Source organism: Lynx rufus, unplaced genomic scaffold (genome assembly GCF_022079265.1).
Source record: "Lynx rufus isolate CCGP_SWC_20201006 ecotype Redwood Valley unplaced genomic scaffold, mLynRuf1.p SCAF_14, whole genome shotgun sequence".
NCBI lineage: Eukaryota > Metazoa > Chordata > Mammalia > Carnivora > Felidae > Lynx > Lynx rufus.
The window spans coordinates 60,252,538-60,278,081 of record NW_025814828.1 but is presented as its reverse complement, the minus strand read 5'-3'; the positions used below and the strand labels follow the sequence as shown (position 1 = coordinate 60,278,081).

Sequence of the window (25,544 nt, the reverse complement as noted above, 5' to 3'; positions counted from 1 at the left end):
GAAGGGCGTAAGAAGAGTAAGATGAAGAGTATAGTGTGTGTCTCAAGAAGGGATACTGAAAGAAATTGAGGGAACTTTGAACATAATTTACTGAGATTGAAGGGTATAGGTTTTAGTTTAAAGGATTAGGGAGAGTACAGGAAATCTAGAACAACTACCAAGGCATGTGATTCAGTGTACAATGAACAAGGAGACTGCTAAGCAGTAATGAAGATTCAAATAATGCTACAAGAATACTGTATACATAAAAGATGAATATAATATTTTAGATTCTTCCACAAGGAAATGAATTTGCTTTTAGAATTTATTTTGTTGTTATTGTGTGATTTTACTTTTAAGAGGAGAGGACTGAGTAGGAACTGTGCTTCAGTTGTAACACAACTAGCAGGGAGATATGATTTCTAAATACTGTATTTCTTATGTTGTATACTTTTTCTCAGGAAGCTTTCCAAATTGATTGAATAATTTATGATTTGCTTTTAATAATCTGCAACAGTTGGGAAATACATAAATATTTCTTCTCTTACTTTGTGAAAGTCCAAAAAAAGCAAGGGTCAACTAACAAAGGCAATATGAAACAGCAAAAACCTCATGTTTGAATAGCAATCACTTAAACATCTGTATCCATGGGCACCTGAGAATAATGCCTCAATAAATAGCTATGGACACTTAGGAGAGGAAGCTTAGATATAATAATATTGCATAATTTAATAGGACACATAGCTTTAGAGCAATTTCATTTTAAAATAGAAAAACCTAAAATAAGATCTCCACTATCTAGAAACCTCAGAGAATAAGTTGATCTGGATAGCTGAGGGTTTATAAATTTTAAACACCAACCCTTTTTACCTTAGCCATTTATATAGAAATGTTTCACAGATATATTATACGTTTGTTGCATATATAAAGAGAATCTAGAGAAAATACATCATTGTTGGTTCACACAATTATCATGAACATCAAATATTGGGATGTGCTCTGAATCCAACAAAGGCATACTTAAGGTGTGTCTGTTTGTTTCTTTTTTAAATAGAGCAGAACTAATCTGTCTTTAAATTTCTTTCTCATTTTAAAAATATTTAAATTGGCTGCCACCACCACCACCACCACTACTACCACTAGCACCACTAACACTGCCGCCGCCACTGCCACCACCACCGCTGTGTTCTGGTGTAGAATTTAGAATCCCTGCGTGTGGTTAACAATGAAGCAGAATTCAAACATGCCAGCTTTCCTCAGCAAGCTGTGGACGCTTGTGGAGGAAACCCACACCAACGAATTCTTCACCTGGAGCCAGAATGGCCAAAGTTTTCTGGTTCTGGATGAACAAAGATTTGTAAAAGAAATTCTTCCAAAATATTTCAAGCACAATAACATGGCAAGCTTTGTGAGGCAACTGAATATGTATGGTTTCTGTAAAGTTTTACATATTGGCTCTGGAATTGTAAAGCAGGAAAGAGATGGTCCTGTTGAATTTCAGCATTCTTACTTCAAACAAGGCCAGGATGACTTGTTGGAGAACATTAAAAGCAAGGTTTCATCTTCAAAACCAGAAGAAAATAAGATTTGTCAGGAAGATTTAACGAAAATTATAAGTAGTGCTCAGAAAGTTCAAATAAAACAGGAAACTATTGAGTCCAGGCTTTCTGAACTAAAAAGTGAGAATGAATCCCTTTGGAAGGAGGTGTCAGAATTATGAGCAAAACATGCACAACAGCAACAAGTTATTTGAAAGAGCCTAAATGTCCATCAACTGATGAATGGATAAAGAAATTGTGGTTTATATACACAATGGAATACTACGTGGCAATGAGAAAAAATGAAATATGGCCTTTTGTAGCAACGTGGATGGAACTGGAGAGTGTGATGCTAAGTGAAATAAGCCATACAGAGAAAGACAGATACCATATGGTTTCACTCTTATGTGGATCCTGAGAAACTTAACAGGAACCCATGGGGGAGGGGAAGGAAAAAAAAAAAAAGGATGTTAGAGTGGGAGAGAACCAAAGCATAAGAGACTGTTAAAAACTGAGAACAAACTGAGGGTTGATGGGGGGTGGGAGGGAGGGGAGGGTGGGTGATGGGTATTGAGGAGGGCACCTTTTGGGATGAGCACTGGGTGTTGTATGGAAACCAATTTGTCAATAAACTTCATATAAAAAAAAAAAAGAAAGATTGTCTAGTTTATTGTTATGTTGCTTCAGAATAACCAACTTGTGAGTTTAAAACGTAAAAGACCTCTACTTCTAAATACTAATGGAGCCCAAAAGAAGAATCTGTTTCAACATATAGTCAAAGAACAAGCTGATAATCACCATCATAAAGTTCCACATAGTAGGACTGAAGGCTTAAAGCCAAGGGAGAGGATTTCAGATGACATCATTATTTATGATATAACTGATGATAATGCAGATGAAGAAAATATCCCAGTTATTCCAGAAACTAATGAGGATGTTATATGTGATCCCTCCAACTGTAGCCAGTACCCTGATATTGTCATTGTTGAAGATGACAATGAAGATGAGAATGCACTTGTTATTCAGAGTGGAGATCAGAATGAATCAGCTAGAGAATCCCTAAGTTCAGGCAGTAATGGCACCAGCCCTCTCATGTCTAGTGCTGTCCAGCTAACTGGCTCACCTAGTCTGACCACAGAAGATCCTGTGACCATGATGGATTCCATTTTAAATGATAACATCGATCTTTTGGGAAAGGTTGAGCTGTTGGATTATCTTGACAGTATTGATTGCAGCTTAGAGGACTTCCAAGCCATGCTGTCAGGAAGACAGTTTACCATAGACCCATATCTCCTGGTTGATTTTGAGAATAAAGGATTAGAAACTACCAAGAACAATGTAGTTCAGCCAGTTTCAGAAGAGGGAAGAAAATCTAAACCCAAAACAGATAAGCAGATTATCCAGTACACTGCCTTTCTACTTCTTGCATTCCTTGATGGGACCCCTGCTTCTACTGTTGAATAGGGGAGTACAGAATCATCAGAAGTTATGTCCTCTGTACATAAACCCATAGAAGTTGATGAGCTTCTGATAGCAGCCTAGATCCAGAGCCAACCCAAAGTAATCTTGTTCACCTGGAGCCACTGACTGAAGCCAAAGCTAGTGAAGCCACACTGTTTTATTTATGTGAACTTGCTCCTGCAACTCTGGATAGTGATATGCCACTTTTAGATAGTTAAATCCCCAAGAAGTGGACTCTACATGTATATATTCATCAAAATGATGAACTATTTATTTTAAAGTATCATTTGGTACTTTTTTTGGTAAATTGCTTTGTTTTGTTTAATCAGATACTGTGGAATCAAAAGCACCTTTTGCTTTTCTCACACACTCTTGCAAAGCTTTCAGATGTTACTCAGCTACATAGGTACACAAGATTTAATGCACATTGTTGGTATATCTTTAAGTTGGATTCAAATGGCCATTTTTCTCCAGTTATAGTAAATTGGATTTCTTTTTTACATATATGCCCATTAACCCCAGTTAAACTTTTGTTTGTTTTACTTGTTTGATGCTGTTTGCATTGAGTGTAAGTCACTAGAACTAATGGTAGAACTCTTAAAGCTTTGTCTGTTCCTGTTACTTTTACTAAATATTTTTCACCTGGCTTATTTTTAAAAACTGGGAAATAAAGTGCCTGTATCTTGTAAAACTTCATTTGTCTCCCTTGTTCACAGAAGTTCATTCACGTTCAACAGGAAAGGCAAAGTATACTTGAGTGTTTGCTGTCAGATATGGCTCCAGCTTCATATACATAGAAAGAAGGGAATGGGATGGCATCAACTCCATCCATCTTGTTGGAGTAGTTTTAAGTAAAATTTTCTGATTTGTTTGTGTTTTTTTGAACCATACTATTTAGTAAAATAAATATAATGAATGTCGTGTACAAAAATATTTAAATTATTATTTGATTTATTCTGATGATATAATCATGAAAAGTTGGAAGAAAGTAAAAACTACCCATAGTACTGTGATACAGTTACAAGGACTTAATATTTTGTTTTGTATCATTCTGATTTTTTCAGCAACTGTATACATATATTTTACTGAGCTGAGATCAATTGTGACTAGTTTTGAATCTTGTGCTTTTGCTTTGTAAGATGTTATCTGCTTTGATAATCAGTTCATCTCATCCAATGGAATCAGGATATCAGCTATCACTTTTTATTGCTGTGAGTGAGTCTTAACATACTCACACCTTCAGTATTTTCTAGGAGTGAAAAAAAGGCCAGAAAACCAGGATGGCAGCAGAGTTGGAGGATCCTAGGCTTGTCTCCTCCCATGAACACAACTAGATAACTATCAGATCATGCTAAATAACTCAGAAATCAGCCTGAACACTGACAGAACAAACTTCACAGCTAAAGGTGTTAGGCAGTTAGTTAGGCATGAGTAAGGAGGAACAAAGGCCAGATTCTAGTCACACACTGGGAGACACCCCCCCCCACCAGGGTTAACAGCCACTCCCTCAGAGCCACTTTTAAGGGCTAACAGAACAGGAAAGGGGTAGCCACAGAGCTAGATCAAAAGCCACAGGGGACTTCCAAGAACAGAGCATGTGAACAAAAGGTGCCACTTGCCCTTAAGGTCACAGCAAAAGCTCATTAGAAATTCATAAATATACAATACATAAAAACATATGATATATCATGGGTAGGTGCATGTACAGAAGCCAAAATGTTATACAACTGATAGCTGTCAATCAAAGATGTCAATAGAAGCCAAATATACACGTATACAAAGCTGGCTTAAAAAGATACAGCTGGAGCTTCTCCGTCCCATTGCCAGTCATGCTCTGGCATTTGCCCATTTTTGCTCTTGAAAGTGTACCATACTTATCTCCTCAATAAATTCTGGTCTCAGGTCTCCAATTCTTTGATGCATCATGGTCAAGAACCAAGTGACTTGGTGACAAAGGGAGAGAAGAGGCAACATTGAAGAAGGAGTGCATACATAACTGGCTTTTCTAACATAAAGAAGCAGCCAGAGGTTTAGACAAAATGCAAAGATGGAAGTGAAAGAACAAGATAAGTCCATGGCCAGAGATCTAAGTGAAACAGATATAAGTAACATGCCTGATGGAGAATTTAAAGCAACAATATAAGAATGCTTACTGAGCTTGAGAGAAGAATAAAAGACATCAGGGAGACCATTAGCACAGAGATAAAAGAGTTAAAAAAGAATCAACCAGAGGAGAATAATGCAATAATGAGATTGGAAAGAGGCTTAATGCAATGACAGGAGGCTAGAGGAAGGACACAAATGAATTAGTGACCTAAAAGATGAAATAATAGAAATTAATGAAGCTAAACAAAAGAGAGAAAGAAGAACTATGCAACAGGAGGACAGACTTATGGAATTTATGTGACTCCATCACATGTAAAAACTTTCATATTACAGGAGTCCCAGAAGAAGAAGAAAAGAGAAAAGGGGGCACAAAGTTTATTTAAAGAAATAATAGCTGAAAACTTCCCTAATCTGGGGAAGGAAACAGACTTCAAGATACAGGAGGCACAGAGAACTCCCATTAAAATCAACAACAGCAGACTAACGCCAAGACATATTATAATCAAATTTGAAAAATATAGGGGCACCTGGGTGGCTTGGTCAGTTATGTTTCTGACTCTTGATTTTGGCTCAGGTAATGATCTCGTGGTTTGTGAGTTCAAATCCCGCATTGGGCTCCGTGCTGAGAGCACAGAGCCTACTTGCAATTCTCTCTTTCTCTCCATGCCACCCGCCCCCCCCCACACGTGCTTTTTCTATCTCAAAATAAATTAATAAATATTTTAAAAACCTAAAAAAATAAATTTGCAAAATATACTGATAAACAAAAAATCTTAAAAGCAGCAAGACAAGAGAGGTCCCTAACTTACAAGGGAAGACCCATAAGGCTAGCTGAAGATCTCTCCACAGAAACTTGGCAAGACAGAGGGGAGTGGCATCATTTATTCAAACTGCTGAATGGGAAATATATGCACCCAAGAATACTCTATCCAGCAAGGCTATTATTCAGAACAGAAGGAGAGATAAAGAGTTTCCCAAACAAAAATTAAAGGAGTTCATGATTACTAAGCCAGCTTTGCAAGAAATATTAAAGGGGACTCTTTGCATGCAAAGGAGAGACCAAAAGTGATAAGAAAGAAAGTATCAGAGCTATTTTCCAGCAACAATGACAAAACAAGTAATAAAATGGCAAGAAATACATATCTACCAATAATTACTCTGAATGTAAATGACTAAACATTCTAATCAAAAGACATAGGCTATCAGAATGGATTAAAAAAAAACAAGACCCATGTATATGCTGTCTATAAGATAATTCTTTTAGACCTAAAGACATCTGCAGATTGAAAGTGAGGGGATGGAGAAATATTTATCACACAAATGGATGTCAAAAGAAAGCCAGAGTATCAATACTTATATCATACAAACTAGACTTGAAAGCGATTGTAACAAGAGATGCAGAAGGGCACAATACGATAATAAAGGGGTCTACCTGACAAGAAGATATAATAATTGTAACTCTATGTACTCAATATGGGAGCACCCAAATATATAAAACAATTAATAACAAACATAAAGTAACTCATTGATAATAATACAATGATAGTAGGGGATTTTAACACCCCACTTACATCAATAGACAGATCATCTAAATAGAAAATCAACAAGGAAACAATGGCTTTGAATGACATACTGAACTAGAAGGACTTAACAGATATTTTCAAAACATTCCATCCTAACAGCAGAATACACATTCATTTCAAGTGCATGTTGGACATTATCCAGAATAGATCACATATTAGGTCACAAAACAGCCCTCGACAAATACAAAAAGACTGAAATCATACCATGAACCTTTTCTGATGACATTGCTGTGAAATCAGAAGTCAACCACAGGAAAAATTCAGAAAGACCACAAATACATGGAAGTTAAACAACATGCTACTGAACAATGAATGGATCAACCAGGAAATCATGGAAACAAATTGAATCAAGAACATTATAGTACAAAATCTTTGGGATGCAACAAAAGTGGTCCTAGGAGGGGAGTATATAGCCATATAGGCCTACCTCAAGAAGTAAGAAAAATCTCAAACAACCTAACTCTACACCTAAAGGAGCTACACAAAGAACAACAAATGAAGCCTATAGCCAGTGGAAGGAAGGAAATAATAGGGACAAGAGAAGAAATAAATGATGTAGAAACTAAAATATACAATAGAACAGATCAATGAAAGTAGGAGCTGTTTCTTTGAAAAAAATAATAAAATTGATAAACCTCTTGCCAGACTTACCAAAAAGTAAAGAGAAAGGACCCTTGATTTCAGCTCAGGTCATCGTCTCATGGTTGTGAAATCGAGTTCCACGTCAGGCTCTGCACTGAGCATGAAGCCTGCTTAGGATTCTCTCCCTCCCTCTCCCTCTAGCCCTCTCCTGCTTGCATGCTCTCTCTCTCCCTCTTTCTCTCTTTCTCTCTTTCCCTCTCTCAAAAATGAAAATGAATTTTAAAAAATTAAGAAAATAATAATAATTTTAAAAAGGAAAAGAAAAGAAAAGCATAGGCATCAGAAGTCTAGACTTCAAGTTATATTACAATGCTATTGTGATCAAAACAGTATGGCACTGGCATAAAAACAGACACATAGATCAATAAAACAGCATAGAAAACTCATAAATGAGTTTTATGGTCAATCAACCTCTGGCAAAGCAGGAAAGAATTTCCAATGGGAACAAATTGTGTTGGGAAAACTGGGCAGCTACATGCAAAAGAATGAAACTGGGCCACTTTTTTACACCATACACAAAAATAAATTCAAAATGGATTAAAGACCTAAGTGTGAGACCTAAAACCATAAAAATCCTAGAAGAGAACAGAGGGAGTAACTTCTTTGACATTGGTTGTTGCAACTTTTTTCTCACTATGTCTCCTGAGGCAAGGAAGACAAAAGTAAAAATAAACTATTGGGACTTCATCAAAATAAACATCTTCTGCACAGTGAAGGAAATGGTCAACAAAACTCAAAGGCAACCTACAGAGTGGGAGAAGATATTTGCAAATGACATACCTGTAAAGGGTTAATATCCAAAATATATAAAGAACTTATACAACTCAATACCACAAAAATGAACAATCCAATTAAAATATAGGCAGAAGGCATGAATAGACATTTTTCCAAAGAAGGCATACAGATGGCTGACAAACACATGAAAAGATGATCAACATCACTCATCAGGGAAATACAAATCCAAAGTACAATGAGGTAGCACCTCACACCCATCAGAACGGCCAAAATTAACAACACAAGAAAAACCAGGTGTTGGCGAGGATGTAGTAAAAAGTGAACCCTCCTGCAGTGTTGGCGGGAATGCAAACTGGTGCAGCCACTGTGGAAAACAGTATAGAGGTTCCTCAGAAAGTTAAAAACAGAACTATCCTATGGTCCAGCAATTGCACCCTATTAGGTATTTACCCAAAGAATACAAAACCAGTAATTCAAAGGGATACATGCACCCCGATGTTTCATAGCAGCATTATCTACAATAGTCAAAGTATGGAAACAGCCCAAGAATACATTGACTGATGAATGGATAAAGAAGAGGTTTTATAGATAGATAGATACATACATACATACATACATACATACACACATACATAGACAGACAATGGAATATTACTCAGCCATAAAAAAAGAAAGAAATCTTGCCATTTGGAAAGACATGGTTGGAGCTAAAGAGTTATTATGCTACATGAAATAAGTCAGTCAGAGAAAGATAAATACCATATGATTTCATTCATATGTGGAATTTAAGAAACAAAACCAATGATCATAGAGGAAAAAAGGAGAGAGGCAAACCAAGAAAAGGATTCTTAACTATAGAGAAGAAACTAATGGTTACCAGAGGGTAGGTAGATTGGGTATGGGTTATATAAATGATTGGAATTAAGGAGTACACTTGTGAAGAGCACCAGGTATTACATGAAGTGTTGAATCACTGTATTGGACAGCTGAAACTAATATTACACTGTACGGTAACTAACTGGAATTTTAAAAAAAACCTAAGAAATAAAGAAAAGCTTACGCAAGAAAATGTAACATTTCCCATATTATAGATGTGGCCTCAGAAAAAAATACGTCTCAGGTTTAACTGTGATTGCTAGGGTACAGGCAATATTTCCACTGCTTTGTAAATTTGCATTAGTAGAGCATTTAATTTCATTATAATTATTTAGAACCTGAAGTATGGGGACGTGAAAGTTTAAAATAAGATTTGTTCTAATCGTTTCATTTAGAAAATATTAAATTTACTAAATATTGAAATAATGCGATTGGCAATGTAACTGGAAGTTTAATATACTATTAATTAAACACCTCATTAATTTTGGCTTACATTTTAATTGTTCATTACCTTAATCAATTATAGACATAAATGAAACTGATAACATTTTACCTATTTTCATAATAATGACCATACAATCATAAAACTATTCTGGCATCATATCTTCTTAACTACCTTGTTACTACTCAAATTTTACCCAAAAGCCCCAGTTTCTGGGATGAATACTGGAAGATCTGTACATCTAAAACAATGCTTTTCTTTTCAATATAATAATAGTTTTATAGCTGTGTGCCTTATTTCCTCACAGCCTTAAAACTATTCAAGAGGATTAGGTAGGTATAAGTTGGATCATAGAACCTTTGCAGCTACAGTAAAAAATTTGGATTTTCCTAGAAGTAATGGGAAGCCACTGACATAAGTAGCATTGATTTAATATAGTAATGATAATTTGAAACACTTTAAAGCTTTGTTCAAGTTTTAAATGAATAAATTTGTAAAGTTTCAAAAAATTTTTACACCTACTATCTCATTTTATCTTCACAGTCACAGTAGGAAATAAGCAAGTATTCTCATTTGTGATTAACTCATAGATTTACTTATTTAAGTATGGAAAATGTGCTATCAATATGAAGATTCCCCACATTTCAATGTCAAAACTTTCTCTTTTTTGGAGGCTTGGATGAGTTAGCAATGTTAGATTTTCTGAGAGGCTATACTTTTTTTTTAAATCACAAATTTCCCCTTCTTACTTCAAAAACAAACAAAAAAGGTAAACCATTAAGTAGAAGGCTTATGCAGTGACTTAAAGCTGTTGCTCAAAATGGGTAGTACATTTTGGGATGCCTGGGTGGCTCAGTTGGTTAAGCATCTGACTCATGATTTCAGCTCAGGTCATGATGTCACAGTCATGGGATTGAGCCCCATGTCAAGCTCTGTTCTGATGGTGAGGAATCTGATTGGGATTCTTTCTCTCCCTCTCTCTCTGCCCCTCCCCTGTTCTCTCTCTCTCAAAATAAATAAACGTTAAAAAAATGGGCAGTACATCTTAATGACAGGTGCTAATCTCATTAATATTCTGTACTACTACAGAAAAGCACAGCGTAGAGATATAGTAATAAAAGATACAAGCTGTAATTATAGTACTTCAGTAAACTATGGAACATAAGAGTTCGTAGATGGGAAGAGAAGAGACAATGCAGTTGAAGGGATCAGGGCAGAAGTAGTACAGAGGTGGGGGCTGAAGAATGAGAATCTCATATGTAAAAGAGCCAAAGTAGAGACTGGAAAATATCCGAGAATGGCAGCTAGTTCTTACCAGATACCAAAAGAACTACATGCATATACGTATACATACAATACAGTTCATTTTACCAAGTCTAGTTTTCAAAGAGACTTTTATAATTAAAAGTTATCCTCCAACCTCCACATACTTTAAAAGAAACAAAACAAGTTTACAGTTCTAAAGCCATAGTTAAGGGTGTTGTGGGTTAAAAATTGTATGTATACTAATTCACAGTACATACAGATGTCCATTGTATTTGAACCATTGTAAAAACTGAGCTGTATAACATGATTTTATAATATCTTAGAGGATTTTTTATCTTTTGATATCCATGTGCAACTTCTATTCACATTAAAACAGATTTGTGCTCACCAATAGATGGAGCTATACATATATAGGCAATATCGAATTTGAAGAATAACACAAAACACTTTTTTGTGCCATGGCACTCAAGAAAGTTGAACTGATATTTGCACAATGCATAACAATCACTTGATCCACATACACACAAAAAAGCAGCTGCTTTATAGGCTTAATCATGCTACATAATGCTGAGGATAGAACATGATAAATACCATGGCCAATTGAAACTGCATAAGCAATTTTAGCAAGTACAATGTAAGACATACAGCATCACTCAATGCCAACTATTTTCACAAGTAATGGTGAGAGGTGCTAACCCAGGGCATAATGGGCCCCTCTAAAGAGCACCATGGGGGAATTCATTCAGATATTGGTCCTCTCATCCTTTGTTCCTCTGACTACAGCCCTCACTCCATGCTTGTCCTTTGAGTGGGGATTTAGTTAGATGAAATTCTTTCAGATTACAGTGGGAATTGTTTTGTTAAAAGCCTGGTAGCCAATTGAAAATACTACTTTCTCCAACCCCTCCCCAACAATCTTCCTTTTGAATGACCATCAGTTGTTTCACAAGATAAAATACATTTATATTTTGTAAAGTTGTTTACCTGGTAGTTAGCCAGGAAATATTATTTATATTACTTTAATTACAAAAATCATAAAATAAAATGCATATGCAATAAAAAAGATTATGCAACAAATACTTATTTTCAAATTGCCTTGGTATTGTTTATGGAATGGTTTGGCCTAAAGCAATTATTAAAACCAAATTTGAATGCTATTATAAATAGGTATAAGCTTTCCTTACATAACCCATATTTATATTATCAATAAAAGCTGAGACTTAAAGCTTGCAGTAATAACTTTGTGGAGGAAGCAGGGCAAATTTATTACCTGTGATCCCTTCTTTATCTCTCCCTATTACATCTGGGATAACTCTGTAGTACTTAGGTTATATGACTAAATCTTATTAGTGGAGGGTTTTTCTATTTTAAGCACAAATCTGGCATTTAAAAATTCCAAAGTAAAAAATTAACATAGAAAATGTCAGGAAATTAAGCAAATTAAGAGATACTGTTAATAGCATGCAGTGCTGTCAAAGGACTAATAACCCCAGTTAAATAGTGTCAGGAATGGGTAGATTTTTGAAAAGTAGATACTAAAGTAAGAGAGACAGTTAATGTCAAAGCATAAAAGATATTTAAAGCACAATAGCTATTATATTGAGCCATCAGTCCTTTGATTATTATTTTATCATTTGTACAGTTGACACAGCTGGGTACAAATAGCAGTAAAAATATATGAGGTTTTTAAATTATAAGCTTGCACCAGTGCTAATCACGAAGCATAACCAGTGCAAGTATAATTAAGATTAATTTCCAAATTAATGCATTTATATGTTTCAAAATTAGCTTCTTTAGGAAAATAAAAATGATAAAAAGTGTCAATGATATATAATCTTTTCAAAGCAGGCTTATTTTTTTTTATTTTAAAACTTTATTTTTCCTTCCATGAATGCTTAAGAAGAAGGTAGTCCATAATATAAATTATTCATGCGAAGTCTGTTTTAATTAGCCAAAGAAGAGTCATAAACATGAGAAAAAAGAATTTTTTAACTTTGTTGCTTTAGAAGGAGAAACATTTATACCACAACAAAATATTAGTTCCCTTGTTCTTCTGATGCAGAATCCTGACATTATTAAGGGAGTTAGAAGAGTAGAACCCTTTGGGGTACATATTAAATTTCTTGCTTGAATAATGAAGATGTAGTTCTGTGCAATCTAAAATTAATTTAAAGCTAGTGAAAAGAAGTAATATTGTACTATCTCTTTTTGTTCTCTCCTATTCAAATTTAACAAGTGGTGGCCACTTTCAGGAGGACAGCATGCACAAAAGATTCAAATTAGATGTCAAAGTTGAATAAGCCAAGTTTGCTTTCTTCTATTATTTGAATGAGATTTAACTAATTTGTTCAATAACCTATTTTTTGGGGAAAGTTATCATCCTCACTTTGGCAGCACATACACTAAAACTGGAAAAATACAGAGAAGACTAACATGGCCCCTGCACAAGGATGACACACAAATTCGAGAAACTGATTTTCTTCTCAGTAAAACTTAGAGTTCTATAGAATGAACTTCAAAAGCAGTGACCATTTCATAAAGTGTGCTATTCAGATTGAAAACAAATAAGATGGGAAATGAAAGTGGAAGAATCACATAAAAGAAATGTGTTAGGGGGAGGGGACTAAAGAAGGCAACCTTCAGCAAAGTCCTTTCACTCTCTGTTCCAAATGCAAGTCAAATAAGGCCTTTTCATGTGAAGCGATGTAGTCCTATGACCAAAGTATCATGAAAAATGTACCAGTGGCTTGTTCTCATTTTAGCTGCATTTTTGACATCTTATGGCCTGTAAAGATACTCTTTGTATCACATACACAAGTAACAAATGCACTGTGTGTCATCTTTAAAGATCATGTTACTGGGACTGTATTCATACAGCCCTTTTTTGGGGGTTGTTTTCCTGATAGAAACGATTGATTTGTAATTATTCATTTATACTCTCTTGTCCACTCCTCATTATTCCTACAAGCTGCAGAGTCAACCATAGTGAAATAAGTTAACAAAGAAACAATGCACTTTAGAAAACATGATGGAGACATTCACATCATTTAGAGAAAAATCCCAGGAATAAAAGAGCTTGGGTCTACCTTAAAGCAGGAACTTCCCTGCAGAGAGAAATGGGAAGAAACAAAGGCACATGCTACTGCAGCTGCATTATTTCTGAAGTAGGACACTCAGAAAAGGCCACAAGCTATTCATGTTTCTAGAAACATTACGTTAATTCCTCTGCAAATGATTTAGCAGCTTAGTGGAAAGAAGTAACACATGGAAGGAAAAAAACCCACAACAATCATGAAATAAGAGCATTGCACAGACATTTGCTTAAACTAATATTAGAAAGAAAATATTTCAGAAATTGTTGCCTCTAATAATCTCATATCCTAAGGCTAGAATAAAAGGTCATAGCTAATTGGTACAAAAGCAGGTTTGGTCACACAGGAAGTAAAATTCTGTGATTAATCCTACCCAACCACCGTTCTTTCTACCTTCAATTATGCCAGGACATGTACCACCTGTTATAGAACCAGAAAAGAAGCTGAAAGAAGCCATACTTCAATATCCAGCTTTGGGGCACCTGGGTGGCTCAGTCGTTGAGCTTCTGACTTCAGCTCAGGTCATGATCTCACGGTTTGTGAGTTAGAGCCCTATCTCAGGCTTGCTGCTGTCAGCACAGAACCATCTTTGGATCTTCTGTGCCCCTCTCTCTCTGCCCTTTCCCTGCTTGCGCTCTCTCTCAAAAATAAATAAATCTTTGAAAGAAAAAAAAAAACGAGCTTCTTTCCCACTTTAACAAAACTTGCCATATTTAACTTTTATAGTCAAATCATCTAGGAAAACAAAACCTATTTGATTGTCAAGAATTGAATTTAAGTCGTTTAAAAAGTTATCTATAATGCATAATAAAAATGCTTTCACAAGACTTGATTAAAAATCATGATTGATAAAAGATGCTATTTTCTAAGGGCTATGCTTTGGTTTAAATAAATAGATAAATTCACACAGAGTCACTTTTACTGGAGTTAGCCTCCAAGTTAAACAAAAAGTGAATGAACAGTTTCATGTTTTCAAAACATCAGAGAAAAATTAGCATATCAATGCAAGACAAGTATTTTTAAAAAATATTTTGGTGTACATGTCTTAAGAATAAAGATTTCTCCTTAGAGTGGAACGTAATTAAAACCTATTTCAGTAAAATCTAGTATATTATTTGAATGAATTTGGAGAGATAAAAAAGTTTTTAAAGTACTAAACCTGCCAAACTACTCTACTTATTGAAGTATCCAACTCTCCTCTTTATTGAACATGTTTATACCTGTGTCAAGCTGTAATTAATTATCCATTGTGGTCTGAGGAATTTTTATGAAAAGGTATTTTTCTCTTTAGGTTTTTTTTTTCAGAGTATATACTTTCTGAGAGCCAAAAAAAGAAAAAAAAAAACATGTAGTCATTTCACAACTGTCTATACTAACTGATGAAATAATTTATAGCTATACAAAAGGTTTACCATTTGTTTGATGCTTTACTCACTACCAGGAGCACTTATAAATTCTAGCAGTGATGATATCATAATTCCAAAAAGTCTAGGAACCAAGAGTCCATCTAGGAACTTTTCTCGGTCCCTTTGAAATGTCCTTCAATGACCCCTCTCTGACATCAAGACCTAAACAATTTTGCATAAAGTAAGACAGGATTTATTTGGAACAGTTAAATATTGTCAGTCCTGTTTGTTTTCCCACAAGAGACAGAATGCTCAGACTTAAGTAAGACAGACTTCAAATAATGCTGACACAATTATATTTCCTCATTTTTTTCTACCAGTTTTTATTCCCCACAATTAATGTGTGGAATATCAGATTGGGGCAATGGTGGTGGGAAACAAAGATAAAACACAATTTTTTTGAAGCAACAGAAGGGAAGTAAGGAAAGTGGTGTACAAAGGGTCCCCAGACCACAAAGCACAGTAACTAGGAAAAAAAGTTAAGAAACTGGAAGCATAAGGATAATCTATAATGCATAGAATCTGTGTGGGCAGCATTCAACTTGACCATAATTATTTTTTCAGTGCTTTTCATCTTCCTCTGCCAGGAAGTTCTAAATGAACCATGCAAGTGATCAATACTATTTGTGGCAAGGGAAAAAAAAATATTCAAATTGCAAGATGGGATGTTTTTCTTCCCATTTGTCTTTTTTAATTTAATTTAATTTAATTTAATTTAATTTAATTTAATTTAATTTTATTTTATTTTTTTAAAGATAACACATGTGAAGGGGGGAGAGGGGCAGAAGGGGAGAGAGAGAATCTTAAGCAGGCTTCATGCTCAGCATGGAACTCAATGTGGGGCTTGATACCATGACCCTGGGAGTCTAAGTGAAGCTGAAATCAAGATTTGTACACTTAACCAACTGAACCACCCAGGTGCTCCCCCAATTTGTCTTTTCTAATCTGATCCCACTAGAATTAAACATTGAAAACATCCACTAATAATTTCCTAGAAATTTATTATGGTGGTTATTTCTAAATTTATTTTCTATATTGGATTATTATCTCAGCCACTAAAGATGGTCATCCTCTTGGTGCCTTCATGTTGTGGGTTTTTATGACTATTAACTGAACTTGTTTTAATGTTCTCTATAAGTGCATGAGAGTTCATTTAAATTTGGACCATAAAATGAAAACTATACATTAGAAAAATTCTTTCAAGAGAACTTTTTCTTTTCAATTCCAGCATGTTTCTTTGATTCCATCTGTTGATGACAATAAAATGAAATCCACAATTATGTACAAAACATAGTCAATTTTCATTATCTCTGCCACTTATAGTAGTACTGATATAGGCAACTGAAATGATGTCACAAATATAACTAAAATAAACACTGGGTTATCCACATGAAGTCAAACTGCTTATCCCTCTTGATACAAACTCCCCTTCATAGGTTGCTCCAAATATTTAAAGATCATCAGTTCAGGGGCGCCTGGGTGACGCAGTCGGTTAAGCATCCGACTTCAGCCAGGTCACGATCTCGCGGTCCGTGAGTTCGAGCCCCGCGTCAGGCTCTGGGCTGATGGCTCAGAGCCTGGAGCCTGTTTCCGATTCTGTGTCTCCCTCTCTCTCTGCCCCTCCCCCGTTCATGCTCTGTCTCTCTCTGTCCCAAAAATAAATAAACGTTGAAAAAAAATTAAAAACAAAAAAAGATCATCAGTTCATTAACAAACATGATAGACATGTACACCCTTGATCGATAGTGATATGGCTGCTAAAAATATAAGTTATTATAAATTTGCAGTAAAGATGAAATCCATACATAATAGTATTAACTTTCTAAACAACGATATGAAAATGATTGTTTTTGTGTTTTTTTCATTTCTTTGTGTCTGGGACATACATTGACTTTCTGAAACCACTGCAAAGTAGTGAATAATGTATGAAAAAAAATCCCTGTTCATTTCCCACAGAGTACTGTTTTGCTTGCTGTATACTGCATCTATGTGAGACAAACAATAGAACAGACCAATAACCCTAGAAATCTTAAGCTAAAACCTTCCCAAGTGGAAAGGGAAAATATCACCCTGGATTCTAGAAGTCCCTCAAATAAACAGTTCAAATCCTTAAAATACTCATATATACTAGATAAAAACCCTTAAACTTCAGAAAGATCTGTTCTGAGTAAATCTGTGAGAAAGCTGGGAAAGCTATTAATTACTTACTGCTATGCTAAAGACATTCACTAACTCCTGTCTACTTCTCCTGTTCTATAGAGCATATTTGCAGATTAATGAGAAGATATGTAAAACTTAAACAAAACGTTCTATTTTTCCTATATTTCCTCTGGTAGTATTAAGAATTTTGTCCTTTAAGCATTAGGAGTAAAACAAATTGCGACTTGAAAATGACAAAAATGTGGCAAATGTAAGCACGAGGGATGTAAGAGTAATGACATATAATAATATTTTGTTTTTTATATAAACTCAGAATTTTTCTTTACTTGTCAAGCCTAAACATTACTAGTAGAAAGGTCATATGAAGGTAACATAGCCAGGACATTTAAGTTTGCCTATAAAATAAACTCAGCTTTAATGGAATTCCATTTACAGTGATGTAGAATGAAATTTCTATTTCTTTCATCCCCGAAATTTCAAACTTCAGAGATAGCTTCAGGTATAATATATTGAAAGGATTTAATGTAGATTTCTAATCTTTTTTGATAATTGTGAAGTTTTCAACAAATAGTTATCAAGAGCATATATTATACTGAGTAATGTGCTAGGTGGTAAAAATACATCATAATCTTTTAATAGTGAAACACAGTTATAAGCCTTGTAGTATCTTAACATTTTGCATCATCTATATCTTTAAGAGGGTAGACTTTGAGTGTAACCTTACATGGTTTTCTGGAATAGGTGAAACACTATATTAGGTTCAAGATCTCTGGGTCCATGTTTTTGCAAATGCAAACAATACCAATGGGTAATAAAAAAAAAAAAAAAACCTTGAATCTCAAGAGAGTCCTATGGAGTTTAAGATACTCACTGCTCTTTTCCTTTCTTCTTTTACCTTCTATTCCTCTCATTTTAAAGGACACAAGGAAAGAAACTACCAGGAGTAAGATTCAAATTAAATCTGAAGGTGTCCTCAGGTCTAAAATGAGTCTCTTGTAGACAGAAAATAGACGGGTCTTGTTTTTTTATCCATTCTGATACCCTATGTTTTTTGGTTGGAGCATGTAGTCCATTTACATTCAGTATTATTATAGAAAGATATGGGTTTAGAGTCATTGTGATGTTTGTAGGTTTCATGCTTGTAGTGATGTCTCTGGCACTTTGTGGTCCTTGCAACATTTCACTCACAGAATCCCCCTTAGGATCTCTTGTTGGGCTGGTTTAGTGGTGATCAATTCCTTCAGGTTTTGTTTGTTTGGGAAGACCTTTATCTCTCCTTCTATTCTGAATGACAGACTTGCTGGATAAAGGATTCTCGGCTGCATATTTTTTCTGTTCACCACATTGAAGATTTCCTGCCATTCCTTTCTGGCCTGCCAAGTTTCAGTAGATAGGTCTGCCACTAGTCTTACCGGTCTCCCTTTATATGTTAGAGCATGTTTATCCCTAGCTGCTTTCAGAATTTTCTCTTTATCCTTGTATTTTGCCAGTTTCAGTATGTCATCCAGAAGATTGAGAGTGTTATGCTAAGTGAAATAGGTCATACAGATAAAGACAGATACCATATGTTTTCACTCTTATGTGGATCCTGAGAAACTTAACAGAAGACCATGGGGAGGGGAAGGAAATAAAAAGGTTAGAGAGGGAGGGAGCCAAAACATAAGAGACTCTTAAAAACTGAGACAAACTGAGGGTTGATGGGGGGTGGGAGGGAGGGGAGGGTGGGTGATGGGTATTAAGGAGGGCACCTGTTGGGATGAGCACTGGGTGTTGTATGGAAACCAATTTGACAATAAATTTCATATATAAAATAAATAAACAAACAAATAAATCAAAAGATTCAAATTAAAATACACAAGAGAGGTGTGTTCAAATGTTTCACAAAAATTAAAAGATGGGTGGAAGTACATTCATTTCCAGGTGAATCTAGCTACCTTTGGCCACTGTAGCAGCAGATGGAATTTGGCTGGAGAGGAAAGAGAGTTTACAAATTCTTATCCCTGTTTAGGAAAATACACAATAATATACTACCGAGTCCATATGAGAGAGATAAGCCCATAATCACAACCATCAATTAAAACAATTATTCCCCTTTCATTTTGAAAGCAATTAGCTTTCCAGAAAATTTAAGGTACTTATTACAGTCTGATGAATACCGTGTCGGTTAATGTAGTTACAAATGCACAATGTCTGCTCATATTAGAGTGGTGTCATGCACCTGACATATAGGGTTCCAACCATTTATTCCTGAATTGAGGGTTTATGAAAGAAGCAGGTGGTTGTGGGAGCTTAACTACCAACATTACCATGCCTGTAAATTTTTGACATGTAATTAAAACTACCAAGGAAAATTTATTGCTGCATAATAATTTCTTGTCCTAACTTATTCCACATCCCAATGTCTAAAGGAAGCCTGGTAACTTCATATTGTCATTAAAAAATCAACTGAAACTGACCTTATCTCTTACTGGCCTGCAGAGATCACCCAAGAAGAAATGTGCAGCAGAGCTAATTATATTGTGCAGGAGAAGAGACAAGCAAAAGTGATTGAAATTTTTATAGAGAACATCATCAGTGCTTGCTTAGGACAATTTTGCATATAAATAGGGCATAAATGGTTTGTGTTCAATTTGTTCTCCAGTTGTTAAAGAATAATCAAGGACAGACCACATAGTAATCTTCTGTTTCTAGCTTCCCTAATGCAAACCTAAATCTTATCAATCAATACATGTGTATGGCTGTCCCAGACATAAAATATAATTTCCATAAATAAAAAGAAAACAAAAAAAACCTATGTAATTAACTTAGGTATATGCTTTATCATAAAATTCACATTTAGTGATGAAAAAAAGATGACACTAAATGCCTTAAAGGGGCATCTGGGTGGCTCAGTTGGTTAAGTGTCTGACTTCGGCTCAAGTCATGATCTCACAGGTTGTGGGTTTGAGCCCTGCATAGAGCTTTGTGCTGACAGCTCAGACCTTGGAGCCTGCTTCACATCCTGTCTCCCCCCACCCCGTCCCCTGCCACTTACACTCTGTTGCTCTCTCTCAAAAATACACATTTTTTAGAACAATGTCTTAAAAATTAATAGCATTTTAGAGCTCAATGAAATCTGGCTTCTACACCATTCTCACCCCAACCCCTAAACACACTCTTCTAAAACTATTTTTGCTAAAGTCACCAATGAATTCCTAATAGTTAAATCCAATGGATCCTTTCCATTCCTTATTTTACTGGTTCTCTTGGCTACACATGATGCTACTTGGCACTTTCTCTGTGAAAAGTAATAACACAGTAGCTTTTTTTCTCCTCACACCTCCATAACCAACCTATTCATGCTCTTTTTCATGTGTTCCAGCTTATGAACTAGTTCCATAAATTGGTGGCTTTCAACTTTTGTGGCACATTAAAATCACCACAAAAATTTATATATATTTTTCATTTTATTTATTTTGGAGAGAGAGAGAGAGAGAAAGAGAGCACACGGCAGAAAGAATCCCAAGCAGGCTCCATGCTCAGCGCAGAGTCCCATGCGGGCCTTGATCTCACGACCCTGGGTTCATGACCTGAACCCAAATCAAGAGTCAGATGCTCAACTGACTGAGCCAACCCAGGCACCCTCACCTGATAACTTTTAAAACATACCACTGCCCAGGCTCTGACTCCACAGATTTGTATTTAATTGGTTCATAGAGGAACTGGATGTGGCTATTTCTTAGAAGTTCCTCAAAGTGATTCCAGTGTGTCACCAGGGGTGAGAATCAGTGCCACAAATGTTTGTTTTCTCCAGATTATCTTACCCACTCTTGTATATTTATCTATGACCTGAATGTTGATCAATTCTCCAAGATCCCTACTATTTACCTTTTAGTTACTGCCAAGAGGTACCAGGCTAACTAACACTACTGAGAACACTAAGTGGCTTGCCTAAGGATTATTTGATTTGCTACTTCTTCACCTCTTCCTTTCCTCATCTCAAGAAAATCATATATATACTAAGACCCACCCACTCCTGACTTTAATCACTTGCAAACCAGTTAATTTTAAAGTTGACAAAGATTTTCTGCAGATGGCCTCATCCTTTTTGTCTCTCTCCCCACATATCCCCAGCTTTTACCCAGTTAACTTAAGAATACCTTTCTTTAACCTCCAATCTATTCTCTCTTTGTATGAGGCCACAAATGTCTTTCATTTTAACTTATGAGACTAGGCTCTCTGCATTAGATGACTATGAATCACATATCACACAATAAATGAGAAAGTGCTTTGCTAACTCTGTAAAAGCACTAGGCAGGCTAAAATATTTGAACTATATCACATAGTATATGTTCAATAAATACAATTGAATTAAGAGGGGAAAAGTCCACATATTTGTAAATGAAACTAGACATACTAATTTATGATTGGCAACACCTTCAAGATGCTTGTAAGTATCTAGAGTTTCCTGTCAGAATTTCTAGAAGAGACACAATTTATCTTTTCACTCTCTACTAATCTCTACAAAAGATATTCATTTTTTAATCCAGTAGAACCTTGCTCTTGACTTTCACTGTTTCACTGAAACTGCTTGGGAAAAGGTCAACAGTCACCTGCTATTTGACAAAATCATTAGTCTATTTTCAGCCATCACTTTACTTAACTTCCTTCAGAATGTGCCCCTGTTGACTTTCTCCATTCTGAAATTCTGTCTACCCTCGGTATTCCAGGTGTCATGTTTTTGCTGCTTCTCTTGTTTCCTTTCTAACTGCTTTTCCCCTTAATGTCCTTTGCTGATTCCTCTATTTGCCTCTTCAATGCTGGGATTCGCATATACTCTATTCTTGGCCTATTTACCTCTCATTGGACATACTCTTCCTGGGTGATCCCAAGGTTTTGATAACACTATATATATAAATGTCCCCCAAGTCTGTTATTTCAATCCTCAAACCCTCTTGCTTGTGTGTGTGTGTGTGTGTGTGTGTGTGTGTGTATGTAATCCTCTACTTAAAAAGCTCTACTAGCTCTTTGTTGCAACAAACTTTCCATTATTGCCACAGTACCCTTCCCTAGCTCCATTGCATGTATTTGCCATTTTCTTTACCTGAAATGGTTATCCCTCCTGTTCTCCTCCAAGTAAGTTACTATTCATCCATCAAAACACAATTCAAAAAAATTTTTTTTAATGTTTATTTATTTTTGAGAGAGAGAGCGTATGAGCAGGGGAGGAGCAGAAAGGGTGATATAGAATCTGAAGCAGTCTCCAGGCCCTGATCTGTCAGCACAGAGCCCAACGCGGGGCTCGAACTCACCAACTATGAGATCATGACCAACTATGAGATCATGACCAACTATGAGATCATGACCTGAGCCGAAGCCGGATGCTCAACAGACTGAGCCACCCAGGTGCCTCCATCAAAACACAATTCAAATGATACTTTCATTATGAAGGATTTCTTAAATTCTCTAGGCATCTAGTTGCTCTTTCAGCACTCTCTGCATATGTATAACAACATTTATATTGTGTATGTATCTGTCTTCCCCACAAGACTGTGAATACTTGAAGTTAAGACCCATGCTTTATCCATTTTTACACTCCAGGGCCCTAGCACTATTGCCTGGCCCATAGTATTTGATTATAAGTGTCATTTGGGTGAATGCCGCGTTTTTGTTTATTTGCTTGCATTATGTCATCTTTTATTAGATTTGAATTGCACATTACAATATAATTACTACAGACAAAATGGGGTTTAGTTGGCTAGTCCAAGATTTGAACACTTACAAAATAGAAGACTGAAGAACCTCATGAGAAAGAACTCATCCTAAGGGAGAAAGAAGTAAGCAGCTTGGTATGAATGACCAGCTTGACCCTCTAATAATAAAAACAAACAAACAAACAAACAAACAAACAAACACAAAACCCCAACAGAACTTGGTCATCAAAAGATGAGGACGATACTGAGTGCTACATGGGATATGTCATGGGCTTGTCTTTGGGCCTTGCTATATGGGGCCAAATCCTATAGAGATCAAGAGGGATGTAAAAAATTTGAAAGCTGTTTCTCTCAAAATGTAAGATTTTAAGGAACAAGCTAGTGCTGCTTGGTACACTGGTTAAGTGCTTTACCACACTAAAGGAAGAGAGAGGTGTTTCCCCCTGCTTTGTCACTGACCACTGTCAAACTCTGGCATCATGAAGGCATTAAAGTGCCCAGTGCTAAAGCAAATAGCAGGCATGGAAATACATGTTATTATTAGAGGTGGAGGTAGAAGAAAAGTGGTGTGTGGCTGTGTTTGTGAAATGTCCCCTTGAGAAACTCTAGGAATGTTGCAGAGATCCCTTATAGGCAGTTGAGGTCCTGGATATGTATATGAAAACAAGAACCAGGAAAATGTGGGTTTTGTTATTTATGTGAGGTAGACAGCCCCAGGAAAATGTGGGATTTGGGTTTTGTTTTGTTGTAAAGGTATTTTCCCTAATACCTAGAGTTTGGTTTCTTTTCCCCTCTGTGTTTTTTTTTAAAATCAGTTCCTTGTCCCCTATCTGTTGTCAAATGGTAAGTTTTACCTTCTCTTTTATATTGTTATCTTGCTGATCTATAAACTATAACCGTGTGTCCCATTTCTTTTTTTTTTTTTCAAATTTCATTTTCTTGGTTGCCCTGTGTAGTTCTGAAACCTAATTACATTTATTCTGTTTCTTGGCTTCATTTCTTCATAATGCTTCTCTTATGTGTTTTTTTTAAATGTCTAGAAGTATATAACAAAATCTAGTAATAGCCAAAATAGCTGTTAGATATCTATTGCTAATAAGACTGTTTATATTTACTTCTAGTGGGCAAAGAATGAATAAGTCAAGTTGGTTGAGAGAAGACAAGCCAGTTCTGAGTGTCTACAGGTATTCAGTAATGAAACAGATGTGGCACTGTGTATTTGTATCTTAAGTGTGTTTTTCACTCCTGCAATGATTTTCTCTGTGTATTTTTTTTCCAAAGCTTACCTTTGATGTTATAATGACAAATTCAGGAATACTTATGGGTAATTCTTTCCAAAGTGGATTGTAACTACGGAAATTATCATCTGGAGTGCTAACAAAGGCTGTAACAAAGATGGTCCAGAAAGGTTCAGCAAAATTCATAAGGGATAGATACATACTAGGTTGTTGAGGAAAAGTGAGATATTCCTTTCACCCACCAAACTCCTAGACATCACAGTCTATATTCCAGGGATGCAAACCTGAGAGGCAAAGGAGTGGGGGTGGGGAAACTTACTCTAACTCCTGCACTGTACAAGCACTTGGTTCCTATCTCATTATAGCACATATAAAATCACATTGCAATTTTATCACACAGCTACACACATGTTTTCCCAAAGGTATCTGAGCTCCTTGAGGCAAGTGTCCTGATTGGTGGTACACCCTCAGTACCTAACCAATACATGACACTGAGGAATCATTCGATATAATTGTTCATTTGTCAAATGAATACTATTAATCCCTGTAGTCTCACTATCTAGTCACTGCTTAGTTCCTGCATTCTGGTTCCCAGTTCCATACAAATATTGAAAATACGCTCTTAAAAAGTTGATAGAAAGGTCCCAAATGGCAAATCATTGGTCTTTATCTTTTTTGATTCCACCATAGCATATGTCATTGTTGAAAATGCCCCCCTTTTCTGCTTTCTCAATACTTCCCTTTTCCTTTGCTCCTAGAACAATGTTTTGATTCTCCTCCCACTTGCCCAAATACTATTTCTCTATCTTCTTTGCTAGTTCTACTTTTAGCACCCAACTGAGGGCATTTTCAAAGTTCTGTTTTTGGATCCTTTTCTCTTAATAGTGACTCTAACAATCCCTTCCATTTCTGTACTATAACCAGAAATCTCACAAACTCAATAATCTTGTGATGAAATCTATACCTATATTTCCAAGAAACTTCTGGACATCTTGACCTCAATGCTCTGCTGTCACTTTCAGTTTCATGTTCCTAAAACTTACTTCATCTTCCATCACCACTCCTTTTCCTGATCTTAACAGTTTTCTTTCATAACTTAACTGTCCTCCCAGCTAGTCAAACTCAAAACCCTAGGATTATCCTTGACATGTAGCTACTCCTCGTCCCCTAAATTATCTCTTTTGATTAAGAGTATGACAGTAGAATCATAATTCATCACTCACATTTCTATAGATTAAATGTCCTAATATATTGCTTTGATCATGTTCCTCCACTGCTTAAAAACCTTCAGTATATCCCCATTGCAGAAAGAATTATATGCTAACAC

At 35.8% G+C, this 25,544-nt stretch overlaps 1 protein-coding gene, 1 non-coding gene and 1 pseudogene across 2 annotated transcripts in view; 2 read left to right on the top strand and 1 right to left on the bottom strand.

Moving 5' to 3' along the window:
* Positions 1–25,544, bottom strand: part of DIAPH2 (diaphanous related formin 2) — a 1,004,420-nt gene that overhangs the window by 154,122 nt on the left and 824,754 nt on the right. The gene's annotated exons all lie outside the window — the stretch shown is intronic.
* LOC124509569 (heat shock factor protein 2-like) lies at positions 1,136–3,196 on the top strand (annotated as a pseudogene).
* On the top strand, positions 13,007–13,113 carry LOC124509761 (U6 spliceosomal RNA). Its single transcript, XR_006961530.1, has one exon. It is a non-coding gene; the product is annotated as a U6 spliceosomal RNA (small nuclear RNA).